The sequence below is a fragment of the Anas platyrhynchos genome, chromosome 7, assembly GCF_047663525.1.
Source record: "Anas platyrhynchos isolate ZD024472 breed Pekin duck chromosome 7, IASCAAS_PekinDuck_T2T, whole genome shotgun sequence".
NCBI classification, from domain to species: Eukaryota; Metazoa; Chordata; class Aves; order Anseriformes; family Anatidae; genus Anas; species Anas platyrhynchos.
Genome location: NC_092593.1, coordinates 26,852,415 through 26,874,078, shown reverse-complemented (window position 1 = coordinate 26,874,078; position 21,664 = coordinate 26,852,415). Strand labels below are relative to the sequence as shown.

At 38.0% G+C, this 21,664-nt stretch overlaps 1 protein-coding gene across 7 annotated transcripts in view; it reads right to left on the bottom strand.

Annotated features, from left to right (window-relative positions):
* Positions 1-21,664, bottom strand: part of PARD3B (par-3 family cell polarity regulator beta) — a 399,043-nt gene that overhangs the window by 153,114 nt on the left and 224,265 nt on the right. The window lies entirely within an intron of this gene.

The window sequence follows — 21,664 nt, the reverse complement described above, 5'->3', positions numbered from 1 at the left end:
ATGTTTGAGATCTTTACAATATGCAGTTTTGCATTGCTACAACGTGTTTAAATAGCAAAATAATAAAAGCAAATAGAACTGCTGCATGGAAAAACTTAGAATATGATTTAATTGTAGTGCCAAATGAATACACATACACTTTTCTTGAAATTCTTCTACCAGAACTTATCCATTTTCCTTGCCTGTCTATAAGTTACAGTACCTTCTCCCTTTCACTTACCCAATAAATCGAGATTGGATACAGCATGTTCCTAAACATAATACAGTACCAGGCTGCAGAAACGTGGGACCTAATGAGATGAAAGAGTCATTCTAATTCTTATCGTTGCCATCCCTCAGCAACCAATGGGGATGTTTCTAGAGAAGTTAGCCAAAGCAGTATCCTAAAAAATTCCAAGTTTTCTCTAGGTCTGACAGGATGGTAAGCAGCAGCTGGGAAATGCCACAATGAAACTGCAATCAGAATCACTGGATACAGGTTAAGAACAATCAAACGACATTTTAACTCAGACTAAACCAAGGTGGCTTATCTTGGAAAAATCAAGGTTTCCTTTAAGATGAGCCTCAGTATTACTGGAAGCACTGCTCAGTGACTCAGTACTCTTGTAGCATGAACCAGAGTCAAGCTCCAAGTGGATCTGGACTTGCTTGGATAATCAGACACTTGATCAACCATATCAGAAAACTAACACAGTACAATGTATCAGCTGCAGACCTCAGCCCCCAGTTTGGTCTACTTCATCTACTTGGTGGTTGGATCCATCGATGAAATTTCAAAATCTGCTAATTAGGCAGGCAGCTATTTTACAGGATCATGCAGCTCTCTGAAGTTATTTCAAACAGCAATCCCTTCAAAGCAAAGCGCTGCAATGAAATACCCCAAACTAATACTGAACCACAATCTTTGCCTAGAACAGTATCTTAAGCAACAGATAGCAACTGCAACTCTTATTGCAACTATCCTGCAATTATTCCAGGATCAGAACCTAAGCATGCTCACATTAACAGGAACTACAGAACTAGAACAGGACCAATTTTTAACAAATTGGTCCAAGCCTAGGAGCCAAATAATCTGGCCTTTGATCACTGTCCTCCTCTGGCACCATATGTTGGCATTACACATACCTGCCCGCAGAGTGTCAGCCAGTATTCACTCACTTTGCATAAGTTACAGCACAAGTGTCAAGTGTTAATAAGTTCAGTCTGAGATACATTCAAAGTAATGATTTATGGGTTAAAAAAAGCTCTATATTATTTTATCAATCCACACAGCCATCTTTGGTTGCCCCCCCAGTTCTGCCAAAGGAGTGAGAAGAAACAAGTGGGTTTATATGCCGGTCAAATGGAGCATATTTACTCTTCTGAAAGCTCTGTTTTTATTTATTCAAAGAATCTGAAAGAAGTAATAGCTTTAAATGTATAAACAGTACAAAGATGCATCATCATAGATTATCAGGAATTCTGACGTATTACCTCAGGCTTTACTTCATGAAATTTCTGAGGCAAGAGCACCTCCACACACTACAGCTCACAGGAGCAGTTTGTTGCAGCGTTTTCCCCAAGTCTTTCTTTTCTTGCATGTCTGTGGTAAGTACAGTGCCATGAAGCGACTTTCAAAATTAATTTATTTTTATCTTACAGCAAGTTATTGCTGTATTTTTTCTAGTTCTACAGCATTTTTTTTAAAAAGGAAAGGATTAAACAAGTATTCAAGCATTTTAAAAGATCATTTGCTAAGTAGTATGTTTTTTTTGTTTGTTTGTTTTCATTTTCTAATTTTAAGTAATGTTTTTCTCCTCTGCTAATGTTTTGCTAGGTCTTTGGACAAGATTGGTAGAATCCATCCAAAATACATGGGGTGACACTAATTTCTGAAATATTAATCTTTAGACCCTAATTATAGATTTGATTTTGCTTGTGAATGATAGCTAATTTTAGTAGGGTCTGACCTCTAGCCAAAACACCTTTATGGACACCAAGTAATTACATTCATGTGCAAGGTAGGAGTTAACATTCATCATCAGTCAACCAATGAAGAAATCTGTACATGAAGAAATGTTACCAGATACACAGCACACAAATAAAGGATGAAAATGTATTTTAGTTAACTGTTTTCTGTTATGCTAGTTTGAGAGCTAGCAGGTATAGAGTTTTCAAATTCTAATGCAATTATGCAGTTGACATCATTTAAAATCTTGAATTGTTTGCAACAATAAATGCCTTCCTTTCTAGTAATCTCATTTTGAACTTTATATTTGGCATGTTTAATAGTGAAAGGATAATGCATTGATCTCTCCTTGCCTTCAAAATCCAATATTGTCCATAATCACACATCTTTCTTGCACATGAAGGAAAATATACTTGGCTATAGATATACAAAGCCATACAACATAAAAGTGTAAAACTTCACTCACTGCAATTATGTCAATTCTCAGCTGCATTATGAGAATACACTAAAAAACCCACGATACTATTACTTGTTTTACTAACCCTTCAGTGGATTCTTAAAACTAAACGATGACAGTATCACTAATATTCTTGAAACCATAAGCTTTTGCTGCAGCTGACATAAAAGCCAGTCTCATAACCAATAAGAACAAAGCACATAAACATTTTGAACAATTTCAAGGATATTAAATAGCTTGTCCAGATTTCTCTAGCAATGCCAGAATATGTTATTTTGCCTTTTTACACCAGCTAGTGCTGTGGTCTATCTTTTTCAAGTTGACCAAACATAGGAGAAAACAGTTCTTGTGTTTGATGATCACCTTGCTCCAAAAATTTCTAGCATGTATGTGATTGTACTTACTGTTTCTTCTGTATCAAGAGTGAACAGTTGCATTTGTATTCTGCCCTGTATCCTACTTGTTTTTGAAATATTTTTGCCTCCTTTAGTCTTTCTCTCACTTTTTACCAGTATTTCATCTGCATTAAGAGGAAAATTCATTTCATCTGTTAAATGCATGCCATCCCATTTCCTCAAGAAAATAACGCAAAACAACCCGTCCTGTGGTTGGGTATAGGCTTACAGCAATCAATTACTTCAATATTTATGTAATTCTCAAAACTTCATGCATATTATCACACGGTTAATCAGAGCTGCTCAGCAGCATCTTCTCTTGACCTTTAATGGGTATGTCAATACTCATACTAGATAGTGAAACATAATAAAGAATTTCCTTTCGACCAGAAAACTGAATTGAGATTTCAAAACATCGGGGCTAGTGTTATTAAAATAAAAAATGCCATGGTTCTTCTAACACATGCCTAATTAGCCCCCCTGCAAAGAAACAGTCCCACAAGAAGGAGCAGAAAGCTACTAGTATCTTGCTGTAAGACAAAAAGGAAGCAACAAGTAATCAATCATAATTTCTCTTTGTAGCAATATCCTTGATAACAAACACATACGCAGATAATTTTTCATGCTGTGGATGTTAAGAGTTTACATGTGTTCAAGATGAAGCAAGAAACCTCAAGAGAAGTAAAACCCGCTGAAAATTAGCTAATACATGGAAACTATTCTTGCCTCTGGTCTTTAAGTCCCTGAATATTTGAGGAAGGAGAGAGCTCTTAGAGAAATAATGTATAAATGTGTCATATCTTTGTGTTTCTTATTAGGCACTAGCGTTTAGTGTTATCACACAAAGGACGCAGGCTTTTTACAGGCTTTTTGTCTGATACAGTATGACCACTGTTATCTTTTTGAGATGTGTTACAGAAGAAAGGCTTCCAGAGTTATAATAGTATAACAAATAAAACAAAATAAATACAGCATATGCATGCTAATATATGAAAATCCATGTTTTGGCTAGAAGACACTGCTTCCTTTTCCTATCAGTTCTTCAGTTCTTGCCCTACGAAAGCACACAGAATTGGTATTCATGAGCCAACACCTCACTGTGCTGTTACACCAACTCAAAACAGAGTAATAATCAGTACCTCTAATAATTTTTGAACAAGTCTAGCTGTGTTTCTGCAATATTGGCTCTCTTAAGTGGAGAGACTATGGATCCCTTTGTTTCTGCAGTGATTTATTGATGATTTGTCAACACTTTGTAAACTATAGCTCATCTCCTGCTTCATTCCCTTTATGCTCCCGTGGCTCAGATGTTTTCTATTTTAAACAGAAAAAAACACAGATGTTTTGACACAGTATTAATTTACTCAAATTTCACCTTAACAATTCAGGTTCAATGAGAGCAGAAGTACAGTATTTCAAATGAATGTTGTAAGCATCAGCCCACAGAACTGATGTCAAGCTCGTTCCTCATCTTTAGCGGTTCACCTTTTCTGACCAGAAGCACAAAAGAGCTGAGCACAGAATTCCCTGATGTTCTTTTAAATGTTTTTTTTTTTTTTCCTTTTTTCAGTTTGTTTACTTCAAGTCAGTTCTGACAGAATAGTCCTTTCTTGTTTACTTGCTGTTCACAGAATGAGTTATTTTTTATCAAAATAGATTATTGAAAAAACAACCCTTACATCTGTTTAGCACAGAAGCCTTCTGGATTTGGAACTGGTATTTTGTCAATTTTTAATACATTCTTATTGCTAACTATGTAACTCTTCAGTATCTGTGCTCGCATCTCATAGAGAAGACGATGATATTCCTGTATAGTAAAGCACACTACAAATATACTTTTAGTTCATTCAGTTTGATCTAAAACAGCTACCTTGAGTAATAACTAATATCAATATTGCCTTACAGCATAGGACTGTTAGATTTTAATCACTAGGTTTTGTTAGTCTGATTAAGCAATTAAACTCCTTAACTGAAAACCAAAGATAATTGATTTGCATGAAGGTAATAAGAAATTCTATTTGAAACTTAAGAATAATTCCCTACCAAAGATAACAAAAGCACATTTACAAAAGCACATTTCAGTATTAGTGGTTGTAGTATTGTTGGCCATTTCGTTGTTTATTGATTCCATTTACTTGAGCGCTCATTCCTGGTTTCCATTTTCTAAAAATCACTAACAAAATGGGCACTCTCTCCTGCTAATGCAGATTACACTGCAAGTGAAGACTTCATCTACTGTAAGTGTAACTCATCATTAAACAAGGGAAAGAATTGCTGCTTCTGCTTCTTTAGCTATAAAAACTTTCTTAACAATGTGTAAATTCTCTTCTTTCACTTTGAATCATAAGGAAATTGCTCTGAAAAGAGAGGAAGGAAGTAAAGTTTGTAATTCCAAGAATTGTAGATCCAAAAGGAGTTAATTTTGCATAAACATTTATTGTCACTGAGGTCTGAGGAAGACTGATATGTGTGGGACTACCTGCAAGGTAAGCAACCACTCTAAACAAAAAACAATGGCAGAGTTAGCTCTGCAATTGGTAATTTTTATGCTTTTCTTCCTCTAGGTAAGGGATTCCTGCATCCTCAGTTGAAATGAAGAGGTAAACATAATAATAGGTGTCAGAACCATGCCAGGACTCCATTAAAGAAAAACAAAAAAAGAAAAGAGGGTTGTGTTGATCTGCTTAGGCAGTACTAGGAAGCTGTGGCGTTTCTCATCAAACAGAAGTTAGGTGAATATGTTATTCTGGCTTGAAGCAAATCGAGTGCACATCTGCATCTCTTATCACTAATAACATTCACTGCCTACGTGTAATTCCTCTGTTGCTCAGGTGTCTTGCAGGGCCAGGGAGCAGTATGAAAGACAGTTACACTAATCACAGACACACACCACCGTGCTGACTGCTGAGTGCTCAGGTCAGAATTTTAAAAGATGACTTATGGGCTCTTCCATGAGGGGAAGAAGGGTAGAAAAAGAAAAAGCAAACCAGACAAAGCAGGTAATTTAAGTAGGGATCAGATTTTATAAGATATTAAGTACTTGTCCTCTGAAAGTGACATGCTTTAGGGTTTCATCTTCAATCTTGTGCCTTGTATTTTGTGACCTCCAGTTTATTTACATTAGCTAAGATTCTTAATCTTTTTATACTACCACTCCATATTGTTCCAAATCCAGAGGTTTAGGCACAGTATTAGCTACTTAATGTCAAAATGATTCTTTAAACCATATGTGGTTTATAGAGTGCAGCAGGATCTTTCTGCACAGAGTGTGCCATATTAATAAAGACACATTTTTATTTGTTTACTCATACAGTAATACTGTATCTACTACATACTAAATAAAATGCATAATTTATTTGCGTTTCCATGTCTGATTTTCTGAAAAGGCTCATGAAATTTTAATTCAAGTGGTTACAGCAACAGACTATGTATTAAAATTATATACAAAGAAAAAAGACCTTAAAAGAATACTATTAACACTGCAAAGTAAAACGCTTGGGCTTGCAGAATACCACAGCAGAAGTGTCCATTGTTAACTTCTTTCTCTATGCACGCAGTGTAACACTTTCCTTTTATGACCAAATACATGATGATGATTTTATTTACAGACCTCCAGCTTCCTTCTTTCAGGAAAGATCTACTAACATTTTCTTCCACATGTACAACAATTTCCCCCCTTTCTTATTCGACTCACTTTAATATCTGCTCTGACAACAGTGTCTAGCAGTTCTTCATGTATCTTTCCCTGAAACACCTTATACAGCTGTAGGGTGCTTTGCTTTGGTGCCTTTTTTTGAGACAAAACACTAATTAATTTATTTCTATAATGTCATTTTATGACATATGAGTACTGTCTGTCTTGGAGACAGTGAATTGAAACAAAGGGATGAAGATTGATTCAGGTTCCCATTTTAAGATGCTTGAGACCTGGTTCTCCTTGCTCTCCACGCACTTGTCTGGTGCTTAGCATGTAGTATTTTGTGGGTTCAGAGCACTATTACCGTTGACTTTGGCTGCAGCCTGAAAAAGATGTGGCCTTTCTGCAAATCAGCACACAGGCAGGTCAGGCACCAACAAAGTAAAGAGCATGCCATATCTTGGCAGTTTGGTTTAAGGACTTCTCCCTACAGCAATTCTGAGATATGGGTATGGCCAGAAAATATTTCAAGTTGTATTTAATGAATAGAAAACAGAAACTTTGTTTTTTTTTTTTTTTTGTTTTTGTTTTTTTCCCCCAGAATCCTCTACATTATCATCATCATATCCTGCAACCATGATATACCAACCAGCCGTACACTTAGCTTCAACAGTAAATGAGGTGAGGGTTGAGCTTTACACAAAACAGCCTTCTTTACACTTGAGCAGGTCCACCTTGTGCTCTGGAAGTAAAAGTTTTTGTGGACAAATAAGGTTTTGATTATACAGTCCCACAGCATCAGCATAGACTAAAAAGGGCCAGACTGTCCTTGCTAACATATCCTGACAGCTAGCATTTCCTACTTCAGACACCCTTCACTTTCAAACACATATGCTATTTAAACATAGTTGGTGAATTTTTAAATATATATATTACAATGAGGGTGACAGAGCACTGGACCAGGCTGCCCAGAAGGGTAGTGGAATCTCCTTCTCTAGAGACTTTCAAAATCTGCCTGGACACGCTCCTGTGTGACATGATTTAGGTGTTCCTGTTCTGGCAGGTGGACTGGACTAGATGATCTTTCAAAAAAAAAATAAAATATATATATATAAAATTTATTTAAGAAAAGTGGAAATTTGTTTAGCTGGCTGCCGCCCTATTCTCTCCCATTTGGTTTCTGGATGCAGGGTCATCCAGGATCAGCACAACCTTAGTCTCCTCCTCCCTTGCTTATGCCACCCTTTCCCACACTGCACCTTCTCATCTGCCATGTGCCCAACCTCCCTGTGTTCCCACCCTCAGCATCTTCTTCTAGCCCCTGGCACCCCACTACCTTGCTTTCTTCCCAGCCCTTGCCATATGTTCTTACTTTTTCCTCTCATAAACAAAAACAAATATCAAAGTTATTTTAGGAGAAAAAAAGAAAAAAAAAAAAAAAAAAAAAAGGAAGACAAATCCCCCACCTCAAATAACACTTGAATGGAAATGGCTCATGGTATTGCAGAATCTGTGATAGGATGTGTCACGCATGACAGTTAACAGGTGATAACAGTGCCAACTGCACACTGCACCAATCCTTTATATATGAAAAGGGAAAAGAAAAAGCAAACCATGAGTAGTAGAACAAAATTATTTTTCCTGATCATTTACCTATTTTTCCTACAGGTCAGCAGAAAAAGAATAACTGGAAGAAATCATTTTCTCGGATTTTTTGTGTGTGTATTTGGTCTCTTATTATAAACTTGGATTAGTAACTATCATTTGTAGCTGTTTTGTGATGTATATTTCAGTAATAAGTACTGAGCTATTTACGCTGACAATTTAGTCCTGAAGGTAATGCTCATTCTTTTTTGTACTTTAAAATTAAAACTGGTGGGTACGTTTGTTAAACTCTGGAAACTTCTATCAAACAATTTTGTCTTTTTTTCCCCTCCTCCCAGAAGTAAGCATCTGGGCAGATTATGAAACAATAAGAACAGAGGCATCTGAATAACTGCACTATATTGGATTTCTCTTTTATAACATTTCTGTTTGTCAACAGCAGTACTTCAACTGGCAACCAAAAGAAACCCCAGCCCTTTTCTGAATACAGGAATTTATGGCAACTGCAGATAGAAGGAAAAATTGTAATTACACCAAAAAAAATAATAAAAAAAAAATCAATGATAGATCCTCTGTTCTGGTCCCACTGCACCACTCCCACAGCACAGAAAAGCTTGAAAACTGTCTCAGTTTTAACAACTTGACAACAAGTTAACTGAGGCTTTTGTTTGTGGTCTTTGCAAATACAATCAGCCTTCAATGATGGATGCAAGCTTCTAGCACCAAATTCTAGCTGTCAGTTCCCCCCACATTTTCCAGGTCCTGACTGCAGCACTGTAAAGGAACTGAGCCTTGTGTACACTCTCAGTGGTGAAGAGTCAGGGTACTGATGCTGGAAATTATTATTCTGAACTATTATTCTGAACTTGGGCAATTAGCATCTGCTTCTCTCCCGTGAATTCTCTGCTTTGCTCCAAGCCCACTATTCACACTTAAACAGAATGTTTCCGTCCTACTCCTTTCAGTCTGTCAACTTACCAAGTGAGCAACAAGACAACAGGAGAGAGAGAGAGAGATGGTCTCCCAAACAAACAACTAATGCTTACACACACTGTGCATGCAGCTGTCCCCAGGAACTGACTATGACTTGCCTGCTCTCTTGGCCATGGGGCACAAGGGGAACCACAAGCAGAACAGTAGGCAGAAGACTCTAGGCAAACTAGTACCAGCATAGCCAGAAGAACTCAAAGAAATGTAAATATAACTGTGCTAAGTCTGCTGCTGGTGTCCTTGGATAGCTGGAGATGAAGCTTTCAGGTCACAGATTTGCTCCCAGACAGATACCCGATCTACAAAGGTTTCTCTAGACATAAGAACAAGTTTGAAGAGGAAGGAAGAACTAGAGAGGTGAAAACTAACACAAGGTGAAAACTGAAAGGGTGGGAATAAGATGTAGAATAACCTCGGTACAGGTGCCAACCTATAGGGAAAGAAATCAGCTTTTAAGTTTCTTAAAAAGAGCACCAACCATAAATAAGTTTGGACTTTTATCAGTAGGGATCTTCTACGCACTCATAGGGTTGGGATACCAATCATTGTACTTATTACCTGCAGGTAGGAATGATTGGAAGTTACACCACCACAAGTAATAATAAATGCCAAGAATTGGGTGAGAAAAAACAGCCCTAATAGAACTGCAAGCACAAGTTAGTGATTCCCTCACCAAATAATAACTACACCAACAATGAGCTGATGATGTATTAATGGCTTGTTCTGGAGAAAGCCCAGAATACCCTGGGTCATAGCTAACTCTGTTTTGAGTAGGACACTGGTCTAGATACCTCCTGAATCTTCAGTCCCAATTTGAATTCTACGATTTTTGCTGATGACACTAAACAGGGAGTCAGTGGCAATACAGAAAAGGATGAGCACATAAATTGATAAAATAACTGATGATGAGTGAAGTGAAATAAGAACAGTTTAAAAACAAGGTCACTTACTTTGACACAACAAAATAAATTTCTGAGCTAGCTGAGCTCCTCAGTAAGATGTATGAACTGACACTAAGCTGTGACAACTAAAGTAATTCCACTAGAAAGAAAGAAAGCCTACTGCATGAAGCTGTGATCATCTTTGTTCAAGGAAGATTTCAATGTGAAACACATATAAGGACGAGTTACCACACCAAGTGATATATTTAACAAGCAAAATTAAGGCTGATGAGAAATTTCATCTGTTGAGACATTAGGTGGAAAAAGGGTGGGGGTAAGCAGTGGTGTATTTCCAAAGGTCAGCGTGGTGCCATTGCCTGAGGTAGGAGGAAAGTACCTGCTGGTAGCTGATGATAACTCAAGGAAGTACTTTCTACTCTTCTGTGAAACACTTCCCATTTGGGTTGCCACTATATATACAGCAAAAATTCTGCCACTCTTCTATTATATCAGAAGAAAGAATTCCAGTAGGGCACTTAATCAGAAATGATATTCTGGGTACTTTTGGAGTGCTGTGCAGGGAAGTGCTAAGTAGCGTTGCTGTACTGAAAGACCCACTAAAAATAATGCTATTTTATGAGACATACAAATAACAATGTAATTCTTTTCTTCAAAGTTAATTTCCGAACCATATTGCTGTGCACAGCTTTTATTACATGAAGATGCACATTAATAAATAGCATCAACAATTCATTTTATACAATACAACCTAATTTCAAATGTTATGGAAGGTAAACACTATACTAGATATTATTGCAGAAGCGAGCTGGACTAGAAATATCAATTACTGGTAGCTACTTTCAAAATCCCTCTTATTGATATGGCAACATGACAGAAGTTTGAAATTAAAATAATAATTGAAAAAAATCACTAAAAGGGGAAAATTATAAATGTTTCCCTGTCTATATTCAAGCCTCAAAAGGTAAGGTAACTGGTAAATACATGGTACTACAAAATAAAAACAAACACCACAACCCCCAACAAAGACAACAGTTCAATCTTTTGTGGGGTATGTCATCTTCAACTTGTGGTCGGCCAGTTTAACCATACAAGAAAGTGTCCCCTACCCCACTTTAGCCAACAGCTCATTTAATTCAGAGCTCTTCTTGCTACATCTCATACTCCAAAATGCAAGTTAGAGGGCCAGATGTATTATCTGGGAAGTTTTCCAAATTCATTAACTCCTTGGCACCAATGACTTCAGGATGCTCTCTGCCAACACTGAATATTATGCCCTGCAAAAGCCCAGCTCCTGGAGGGAAAGGATTAATAAAATGAGGGATTCGTCAGTGTCTGTTGGTCTTTTTGGTCACAACAAGCCACTAAAAGAACCACAGTAGCTGCCAACACTGATCACAGCCAATTTCGCAGTACCTAGTACTCTGAAGGTCTTTCCTAAACATCTGCAGATCATTTCACCACAAAGCTTGAAAAAAGTGCAGACAGTGTTTGAAGGAACACAAAACCAGAGAAAGGCCTGGCAGGAAGTTATAACTGCAGAGAGTGGTAAACATGACGCAGGCGCATTACATTTCCTCTGTACTTTCTCCTCAGTTACAGAAGATGTAATCTAAAGCAACTCATTCTGCCTTTTGAAATGGACGCAGTCTTGCTGCCAGCTGCTAAAGGGCTGACCACTGAAGAGCCTTACAGGATCCACTGATGGATCTGCTTGCTGGTTTCAGCTTTATTCTAAGGGCTAAGGAGAGAGTTACATGAAGGGAACCAGCCAAGTATCAGTCATATAGGCACTTTGATGGGCCATCTCTTCACCAAAATGGTGGATGCCATCACCAAAAAGGTTGTCTGTATTGAAGACCAATGTACAAGAGGTCCCCACAATTTTAAATAATGAAGCTTTGCTGGCTGCTGTGCTTTACTTTAAATCTCCACTGTTTGAATAGAAAGCACACCAAATTTACATATGCTTTACATTTCCTCAAACTTATCATTTCTTACTCTTTGATTAGGATTAACGCCAGCTTTCGTGTTTTACATTCTGCCATCTGCAATCACTTCAAATTTAGTAACAATCCTTATCATCGCCCTGAGTATATTCCAGGATCCACAGACTCCAATACCTCCAGTTCTAATAACCACTTCTGCTGAATAGTGATGCTGTGAGACTGTCCTAACACAGTTATACTACCTCAGCTTTCAGAGAAGGCTTTATTTCTGCCTGATATAGCACTGCTCATATAGACACATCCACTGTATTTACAAGTTCTCCCACCCTCACATCAGAAACAACCTGAAATATGACAGTTGAAAACAACAACTTAAAGCAGAAACTTTCAGCTAATACACAAAATGTGGCAGGTTCAGCACCGACAGTCATAGGGAAAAGTATTGCCAGATTTCAGAAAGAATGAATGCCCCAAATAGCCTACATCTGATATATTATACCAGCACCACACTGTTTGCCAGAGTATTTCAGCTTGCAACTACAGACTTCTGCAGGAATACCTTCACACTCCAGTCCACTGCAAGCTGACACAGACCACAGGAAGATGATACTATCAGGCCTTACAGTAAATAGACACATTCCTTATAGTTATTAGAAGTCTGCACCTCTATTTAATTTTATGTGACTACAGCATTGTTTGTTTGCTTTTTTGTTTTGTTTTGTTTTTGTTTTGTTTTGTTTTTATTGTTGTTGGTTTTCTTTAATCATCTCTTGACTTGCTTCACTGAATTCTGCACAGAACAATGCTCAGAAATATGGACCAGCAGGAGAAATAGCAACTGTAAAGTGTAAACATTAAAATACACCCACAGTTAACAAAGCAGTATGTTCAGAATCACTTCAGAAAGCAGAGGGAAAAAAAAAAAAAGGGAGGCAGAACAACTGCAAATGCACAAGCACCTTGGCTGGAAAAAAATTTGTGTGTTGGATTTTTTTCCTCCTACAGTCACTTCCCCCTCTTCTGTATCATACAGCAACTATAACGTCGGAGCATTAAATTTCCCAGGTCGCATTATACAAAGTTCCTGTCCCTTTCTCTGCTCCTGGGATGAGGAATACTCCCCAAGGAAAAAAGGCTATTTACTTTGCAACCCCTAGATGTCAACAATTCACACCGGCTAATTCATAGTTCCCATACCGCTACAATGTGATGGAAATAAATTAAATCTTTCACCTCTTTATTTTTAAAGACTGCAGTTTGGGTATCTGCCAGACCAGGCATTTTCCTCTGAGAAAAGACCATCATTACTGCCATGCAGATTTTCCACTCTAAGTTTATCCATGTGGAAGAAAGAGGCATTCCTGACACCCAAAATTGCTCTCCAGTATCTTGGTTTAATGCTTTATGTTGCAGCTCTAGCTGGCATTTCCCTAGCTATGCATTTGCTGGAGTGCTCTGTGTAGTTCCTAACCACAGGAACTCTGAATTTTCATTTCAGAGGGGTCAAACTGAAATACCTGTCTTTTGTATGTTTTCAGGGCACAAGCTACCTTCAGAGAGAAGCTCGAGTTGTTCAGGACTTTTAGGTAGATGTATACGCACTTCTGTCTTTAAAGTAGGAACATGGAAATGACTTCCATTGTTTAACCTAGCTTTTTTGTCATCATTTTGTGTTTGTTTTTTTTACACCACTTCTGTAGTACAGATGCTGGGTGAGGCAGTGAAATAAAGGATTCCACCGAATCTATGCTTTTACAGTGTTATTTTTAATCTGCTCCAGCAGCTTTCTGTGATCACCTGGATCACCACACCCAGTCCCAATGGTTCCAAACGAAAACCTTTCCTCGTTCTGTCAGAGCTGCCGTCTTACTCTGATTGGCACTTAGGAAGGCTTCTCCTTGCTTGTCAGATTCAACTGCTCCCCAGGACAGCCCAACCACCTCTCACTCCTCAGGGGAGGGCCAGATGCAGAGCACAGCAGCCTGAATACAGCTAGAAGATGGCCACAGCCCTTTAACCAGCAAGTAACAACACATGGCCAAAAATACACAAAACCAAGTTTAGCTGGCCATTAAATACATTTCTCTTAGTATATAGAAGAAAACTCACTTTCAGTTTGAGTCTCTATTTCTTGCCTGGAAGACTAAACTTGCTCCCCCACTTCTCTTCTTTCAGCACAAAGACATCTCTGAAGAACTGCAAATCTTCTTTCATCCATGCTTTCTCCCTCAGATGCATCTCTCTACCACCTCCCACCCCAGCCAACTTCCTTCAGCTCAGGCTGATCCCAGGATCAAAAACAGTCAGCTACGAAATCGCTCTCTCTTCTCCAGAACTTCCTTTTCCTTGCTCCCTTGGCTAAACCAGAAGAATACTGTTCTTTTTTTGTAGAATTATTTCTTCTACTAGGTAAGCTCCCCACAACAGCTCACCATGGAATTACGAGAAGAATAACGCTCACACAGGGGGGAAAGGGGCAGGAACACATGGCCAGGCATTTATGAAGACAAAGGTATCATGGGACTCCTCATTTGGAGACAGGAAAACATTAAATCAGCTATGCTATGTTATAAAACCTTTAATAACAGACCCTTGGCTTTGTAACCTTGCTGCAGTTGTTCTACGTTCAGCCCTGCTCTAGATCCTAAATCTCAGATTGGGGGAAACAGGTTTCTCCTGCAAGTTTGTTGCTGCAGGCAGCAGCTCAAATCTATACACTTTAATGACTGCAGTTCAAAGAAAGATCAACAGGCACTACTCCGCCGTATCTTAACACAATGCACACTAAGAGTCAGTCACAGAACACAAAGATAATTCATAAAATTGAAAAGAATAAATGATTTGATTCTTACAATTCAAGGATGAGGCAGCAGGGATGCTCTTCCTTTTGCAGAGGTTTATTGACATTTTGTATTCCCTGTTCCTGCCACTGAGAAAGCAATTGTATCCATGGTGAGTAAAAAAATACCACCTCTGTTTGTTTTTATTTTTTTTTTAGATCACTGTAAATTCGGCATTTGAATTTTTTTAAGGGTACAGCTTAATGTGGCAGATAAGGCGATCTACTAGCCAGGTGCCTCTGAAAGGCACAGTTCCCATGTCCATCCATTTGCAGAGTTCCCCTTCTGCTGGCATGGCAGCTTGCCTCTCTCAGGAGAGTGGTTCAGGGAGGTAAGCCCACTTTTTCTTTCTTGTGGTAATTATTGCCTGGTTTAATGCTCTCAACAGCTAAGCTGTAGGACTAGAATAAACGAAATAATGGGAACCAGGCAGCTGAAGGTAGGTGGGAAGGTGACTACATAAGCCTCTATGGACATCAGCAAGCTTTTAGATTAACGCTGTAATATCAAACTGCACCCTCAAGTGAGGGATTTTTTTACTTCTGTATTTTTTGTATCAACAGTTGACTTTCTCAGGACCTAACATAAAAGGGGTCACAACAATCATCATCACACAGCTAATAAAGTCTTCAAAAACAAATAAAAAATATCAAAAGAAGACTTACAGCTGGTGAGTTACTGGGGGCACAAAACAATTCCTCTCAGCTTGTTTCCTTCCACAGAAGAAAACCATCTAACTAGGTTATCCTTTAGAGCTGTTTATCAGCCACACAGGCCTGGCAGGCAAGAGGGACTGCAAAGACAGCCAGCCTGGCATTCGGAAAGTGTTCCAAATAACAAACTGCTCTTGACTCAAATCCAATGATACAACAAATTCTGTTAATTTGGAATAATTGTTTCAAGTACAAGAACTGAAGTGTTCAGCCTTCCTTTTCCTGGGTCAATGAAAAATCCAGTTTCTCAAGCAGGAGTACATACAATTTGATAGGAGAAAGAGAGATTGCTCTATCAGTCCTCTTTTTAATAGCCTCTTAAAAATGACTGATATCTGGAGTGTCCAGTTTGAGCTTCTCTTGCTAGATCAGAAAATGTAAGAACTCAACAAGAATTCCAGTGCTGTTTTCATCTCATTTCAATATGCTTTCTTATCTCTGACAGGTTGAACTACACAAAGTTCCAACAGACAAATGAACATTTTTCCTACTAAACATTTATACTTTATCCCTAACACTGTAAACACTAGATGAAAGTTTTCTCAAATTCTACCTCTTAAGAGTCACCACCACTCCCAGCACTAGCCAATGTAGATTAGAACAATCTGTAACATGGAAATCATTATATACATAAAAAATAAAAATAAAATCAGGTCCACTAAAGAAAGGGTAGTAAAGCCATATTGGCATAGAGTACTAAGTACATTAATGTTATCTTCCTGGTTTCATTAGACACACTGTGTTTGAAAAGAAGACAAAAAAGATGAGTAAGCAGAAATTGAGTAAAAGCTGAGCATTTTAACTCTAACAAATACTTATAACCCACAACTACATAATAGATTCTATGTAACATCTTTGACTCCAGACCTTACCAATTATAAGTACAGAAGAAAACATTAACTCCGCAAGTGATGTGCAGGGAAAAGGAACCTTATTTTTTGTTTCTTGGCTGCAGACGTGAATACAGATTCTCAGATGTCAACAACTACTTTGGAAATACATGGACCAAAAGAATGCTTTGCTTGAAGTATAATCATAATTACTTCCAATAACAGATACAGGATAAAATAATTATCTATGAAGAGAAGCCAAAAAATAAAAGAATGAAATTCTTTTGAAAAATATTTCCAGCAATAGATCGGCAATCTTAATGCATACCTTAAAGATTCAAATCTTAGAGGAACATGGGATATGGGTAACCCACTGCACTGAACCACCACAGAAAGATAGTTGCATTAGTTTTGTGTCAGTCAAGCTGAAATAGTGCAGAGCTCCATATTGGTTGAATTATGGGAAAATCACTTTGTTCAGCTTCCGGAGCTGCCACAGTTTGCTTGCCTCCAGTACCCAAACCAACACCTGTGGGTTAGGTTTACTGTACCTGCTAAGGTATCCTGCAGTCCGCAAAGCAGGCTATTCCTCATTCACACTTGTAAGAATGATTGAGATAGCTATATATCATACTCTTATTATCAAAGAGAAATAAAGGGAACTAAAGCCAGCCTTTTTCTCCTCTCACAAATACAAAGGCAATTGTCAGATTCTATGTGCCACAAACTTCCAGTTAGTGGCATGGTCCATGTCTGCACAGGCACTTCACTTGCATATGCCAGGCAGCTAAGCCATTTGCACAAGACTTTTTGACTGTGGTGGGTATAAGATGTAGTTACTATATAAATCCTCATGAACTTTGTATTAAACCCAATGCCCCCTTTAGAAAGCTCAGCTGTAATGACATTGAGGGCTGTGAGAAGGCTTATTTAATAAAATTATGAGATTTGTCAGGAGGAGAAGAGAATGCCACTTCCTTAGACACTCTGACATAATTGTGTTACCTGGAAATCAAAAGCCAAACAGAAACCAAACTTGATGAAGTGACACTAGTCTCATTCTATCCAAACATGCCCATGCCCATCCACTCAGCTTTCTGTAGTCCCTCCTATTCTCATTACTAGCACCAAGCAAAATCCTTAGTTAAAAGAAATCATTTTGTGCAACGTAAGTATGCATAAACCACTGGATTTTGTTTGTGTCCCACTAGCTCAAACTTTGCATGATCCTTCTGGTTTAAAAAGAAAATTTCTCCAGTTTTGCCTTCCTTTTTAAATCTGAACTCAAACTGCAGCAATAAGGTTAGCCTAGCACTTACTCACACATTTATCAGAACAATCTTCAGCATGCTAGATCCCAATCGCATCAGACCCTATCCTGTCCCTGTGAAAAATAAATCCAGTTCTTAAAATCCTGTTGTTTTTATATTTGCAAACTTACCAGTGACAAGGCATACCTAAGGTTACTAGAATGGAATAATCTACAGTACGAAAGTTTTATAACAGCTCTTCTACTCTCACAAACACTTCTGAAAAATGGTTCTGGTGTTCAAATATATCAGGCACAGTTTTCAGTGGTAACCCAGAGCCATCCTGCAATGGAGGCTCAGAGCACAGATGGGGATCATCCTCTCTTAAAGTCAAAGGGAAGATTTAGTTCTATACTTGTATGGGTATAACCTCAGTGTCACAAATTTATTTCATATACCAATGCAACCACAGCTTTCGCAACAGTCAGAAGAGCCTTTCTTGAAGGTAAGGATGGGACTTAATCCATTGCACTTTCCATACCCAATCCCAGTGAGTCATATAAGATCTAGCAATAACCCTAACTTTTCTACCACTGCTGTCCTAAAACATGATATCTTAATTGTCACCCTAGCCTTAATGAAACTACAGTAAAATGTATCTAGTACAGAATGTATCCTGTCATTAAAGGATGCAAAGATGCACCAAGACCTTAACCTACTTTATTCCAAGCAAACTCCGGTCCTAATCTGAATCCCATCTGAACAAGAGTTCAGTTACCGTACAAAGCACCAGTGACTGACTACCAGAGGAGCCTACCAGAGAGTCGGCACTCAACCCTCATCAAAGGCCTGACCTTGCAGGATTAAGCTACATACGCACCTCCTCAAACCTTCCTTCCCAGAACACCGATCCTACAGGCTGAACCACAAGCAGGGTAACTGCAGTGGCAGCAAAATTTGACCAGATGCATGCTTCAAAATACCCCACTGGGCCTTTTCCAACTCAGATCCTAACCCTATTCCTTGCCATATAGCATTAATTCAAAGTAGCCAAGGACTCAGCTTGGTGACGGAGCTATCATACATCATTCAGTCATACCTGTACCAACCTGTAGCCCAGTGACATGTTCCTTGCATAGCAGCCAGCAAGAAAATAAGATTTTCAACTCATCTTGTCTCAGAACTGTCTCCAAATATAATCTGAGCCAAAAGCATGGTCTAGTGACATTAAAATAAAAATAGGAAAGCTTTTTTGCCCATTTTGCTAATTAATATGTCAGAGCTCATAAAGAAAGACTCATCAGCTTTTCTCCAGCACTGCATCATCTGAAAGAGCTGTGTCAGCAGAGACCTCAGCAGACAGTCAATACATATTAAAAGTGTTCTAAGCAGTAATTCAGAACAAGAAAAGAATTTTGGAAAAGAAAATAGCTGCGAAGAATTCAGTATTCTCTTTCAGTATTTGATATAAATCAGGTTACACATGACATAAAAACAATCCTGCCCTTCACTAGCTGTCCTGTAATTGCTTTTCTAAAATGCTAAGAGTTCATGAAAAACATAACTAATATTCACTGATTTTTCATTTCTGTAAGTTTTCTCTTTTGTAATAAAGAGGCACCACTTGTCTGCTTCTCATTCTCATTACTGGAGTTGTGTGTAGGAAATGCAGATTCACCATTGCTAAGCACACAGATAAATTACAAGGGGGAAAAAAATCCTCCTTACAGGATTCAGGAAGACAGGATGCCTTCCACACACACTTTGATTGAACTCTGGTCTCTTCCAGTACGGGGAAGTAAGCCACACCAACACAGCGTTCCAGTGCATTTGCCAACAGTAATATGGAAAGCGTTTACAACACTAAGAATGTCTGTGAGTTTTGCAGGAGTCTTCATCCTCTGAAAGGACAGACCAGCTATGGGAAACAGAATTCACTGATTCTTTTCTACTGCATTTCTAAAATCAGGTCTATTTTTTAAGGGGAAAAAATATGGAACTGCTGCTTGTTGGTGCAATATATAAAAAGAAAGAAAGATGGGACTAAACTACAGATCCTTTTAATGTCTCGGTCTTCTGCAGAGTTGTGATAACACTTTTTGAAATTAATATGTGCTACCAACTCCTGAGCTGCTGCTCAGTAACATGTAATATGCAAGGAATGCAGTAACTATAACCAAAAGCTGAGACTAAATGCTTCAAGAGCCACTGCCCCAGAAGGAACAGAAAGGTTATTTCCCTAGAGAGAATTACTCAACTGTGTATTTCATAGAACAAGTCATGTCGAAGGAGAGAAGGGATAATTGCATTGATTGTCAGTAGGTGATAATTAATTCTGTAGAGAAATATGTTTAATTTCCTTAAGTCAAGAATGGGATGGAAACTCTTCTTTATGTAATGAGAAATAAAGTGTTTTGCTCCCAGCACAAGAAACTGCAATATCTCCTTTAGAGCTTTCTTACAAAAAAAGGTACCTACAGGAAGGCAAGGAAAATTGTTAGGAATGAAAAACATTAAAACGATAGTTCTGCAATGTGATAAAATGCCACCAACATGCATATACATGTATGACATAAAATTCCAAAAACTGTACAATATAAAAGGGATCAGGTAAACAACAAGAAAGTTGAAAGTACAGCTTGATTTTGGATTTTGAAGGGATAGGAAATGGAACATGGGGGAGAGGGGAGGCATAACACACACTTTTCAACAGTATTTGAACAGTATTTAAAGTGGACAGAACCAAGAAAATCATTCACACTCTATCCTTCTCAGAAGTAGCTAGCTCCTTTTATTCTAACGGAGAATAATAATAAAGGATAATGATAAAAAAATAAAGTCACAAACTGTAGGATACTTTGGCTCTATTGCAAAGGTGATCACTGATTTCAGCCTATTGAAAAAAGATTTTAGCTATATTCAAGAGGTCCGTGAGGAGTAAGTAATGCAAACAAGCTAGAAGTCAGTAAGCATGGGTCCACATCTTCATATAAAATTATTAGGTGTCTTCAAATAGAAAAATTTGGCAGCCAGATATTTCAATGATCTGGAGAAATGTGCAGAAGAAAGATCAAACGCTGTTAAAAATGATATGAAGCTTAACATATCTGTAACAACTGACTGCCAAAGAGCTGTGATCTCACCAGGTTTCCTTCCAATATTCTTTGATAGCAGTAAATTCCACTGATCTTTGGAAAACTGCATGATATTGCATGTTTATAGTCTTTTTTCTGCATAGGAAAAAAACCAAGGGCAACGCCCTTAGCTTCTCCTAGTTGACAAGATCATTTCTTTGAAGCTTTCACATTCCCGAAACAAAAAGTTGAAAGAAGTTTCTTCCCCCAGGAGTTACAAGGCATATGAACTACCCCTTTATTCAGAAAGGGAAGCCAAGAGGTTCACAGACTAAGGAAAGAAGCCAAAAGAATGTAGAAAGAATTTGTCTATTTTTAAGTTCAGGAAAAGGTCCTCAGATAAGGAAAATCCACACCAGAGAACTACAAGATAACAGAACCAAAGGAGGACACACAGTTGTATACAGAAGGAATACGATAAACAACCAGGAATCTCATATTCAACCTTCCTTCACATGAATTCAGCTTTTAGTTCTATCAAAGGAGTGGAAAAAGGCAACATGCAATAATGCAGCAAAGGGGCAGCCAGAAACTTCGGGGCTTTCTAACATTAGAAGAGATCGCTGAATAACTTGAGTTTTCTAGAAAGTTTTCAAGGTTTCTCATGTCAGCTTATCTGTGTCTTGTGAAAAACTGCAGTCTTATATGACGTTTCCTTGAAATTTTTATAATACAAGAACCGCAAGTTGTACAGCACCACGGTGTGGTTTGTGCAGGTACAGTAATGACAGCAGTATGGACCTTTTTTTTCTCATTTTTTGTTATGATGGCCTAAAAAGTTTTAAAATAATCTACTACACAAACACAGTGAAAGGAACTATGACCTTTTTAAATTGTAGAATATTTTTTGTATTATCTTCAATGTTTCTGGTAGTAGAAGTGAAACTCAGAGCAAGAAGAAAAAGTAATATTCGTGTTTTTCAAAATTTATATTGCTTAAGTCTCCACACTCCACAAGACATGTTGAACTTGCCCTGATTTGAACCCTCATCCTCTGTTTCCGACACCTTTACTGAA